This window comes from Mus caroli, unplaced genomic scaffold (assembly GCF_978045245.1).
Source record: "Mus caroli unplaced genomic scaffold, Mus_caroli_1 scaffold_3, whole genome shotgun sequence".
Taxonomy (NCBI): Eukaryota; Metazoa; Chordata; class Mammalia; order Rodentia; family Muridae; genus Mus; species Mus caroli.
The window spans coordinates 64123069-64124692 of NW_028227258.1; positions in this window are offsets into that span (position 1 = coordinate 64123069).

A 1624-nucleotide genomic window follows, 5' to 3' on the forward strand; every position below is an offset into this window, starting at 1 on the left:
AATGAATGGGCAGCCAAAAATTGTTAAATGTAAGTTTTTCTCCTTCCTAATTAAAATGATGATAAAAATCTGTAGTTTCTACCAGTGCCTGATGACTATCAAGCGACCCACAAGAAAGCGCCCAACCCTACTCCTGCTTATCTCTCATTTTCAAGTTTTGCTTACTCTCAAGGGCCACGAGGAGGCTGACCACAGGGCTTCCAGGGCCTCCTGCAAGGGGCACTCATTTTGGAAGCTTCCCCCAGGCTCACTATTGTTCTCATGTGCATATGATGACAATAATTCTCCAAAGAATCTCCAAAGTGCCTACAACCAGCCTTCTTTATCTCTCTGCTGTCACATTTGCTGTTTAAAACCAAAACCAAAACGAAAGCCAAAACCACAACCACAACCACAACCACAACCAAAACCACAACCACAACCAAACCAAACCAAACCAAACCAAACCAAACCAAACCAAACCAAACCAAACACCCCCAAGACTCATCACACTCTGACTGATAGGAGTGAGGCTAACATCTAATCACTAAGTACTCGCTGGCCAGTGGAATGAAACGCCAGCGCTAGAAATTATTATTTTAAAGATTTTATCATTTTATTATTTATTTCTGTGTGTATAGTGTGTGTGTGTATGAGCACACATGTGTGACTGCCTGAAAAGACAAGGACACCCTATACTCTGGAGTTGGATGGTTGCAGCCACTGGATGTGGGTGCTGATAACCAAACTTTGCAGCAATCACTCTTAACTGCCAAGCCATCGCTCCAGCCCAGGTAGAAACTCTGACATTCAAGGAAGAAATTAAGGGAAGGGACCGGAAGCGCCTGGACTCAGAGTGTGTTTGCTGTGTGATTAATCAGCATGTGCTCCTGCTGGTGAACCACTGGAAGCTGAGGAAAACTTAAGAGTAGCCAACCACAAGGTGGGGATTTTACAAAAGCCACCCAAGCTTTTGTGGTCTGAGCACCATCTAACCATTCTGTGCATAACCATGGTTATACCGCTCTGAGGTGTATTATAGATCTTTTTCCGTGGGAGCCTGCCCTCACCCCTGGACAGGTGTCGGTGAACATTAAGTCTCATTAAGCACGTGATAAGGATGTATCTGCCACATCTCTTTAAAAGAGCTTGCCCACTGTGACAACCAGGATCCGTGGACGATGACGATGATGGCGCTTGTTTGTTTTTCCTAGCCCTTGTTTCTTTCTTTCAGCAACCGTAGCCTATCTGGTGGCAAAGGGCTAAGGTGGCCTTTGATTCTTGTTTGGAGCATGAATTATTTCACCATTTTTCTTTTCTATTTATTTATTTATTTATTTATTTATTTATTAAATATTTTCTTTGTATACATTTCAAATGCTATCCCGAAAGTTCCCTATACCCTCCCCCTGCCCTGCTACCCTAACCACCCACTCCCACTTCTTGGTCCTGGCGTTCCCCTGTACTGGGGCATATAAAGTTTGCAATGCCAAGGGGCCTCTCTTCCCAAAGATGGCTGACTAGGCGATCTTCTGCTACATACGCAGCTAGAGATACGAGCTCTGGGGTTACTGGTTAGTTCATATTGCTATTCCACCTCTAGAGTTGCAGACCCCTCCAGTTCCTTGGGTAGTTTCTCTAGCTT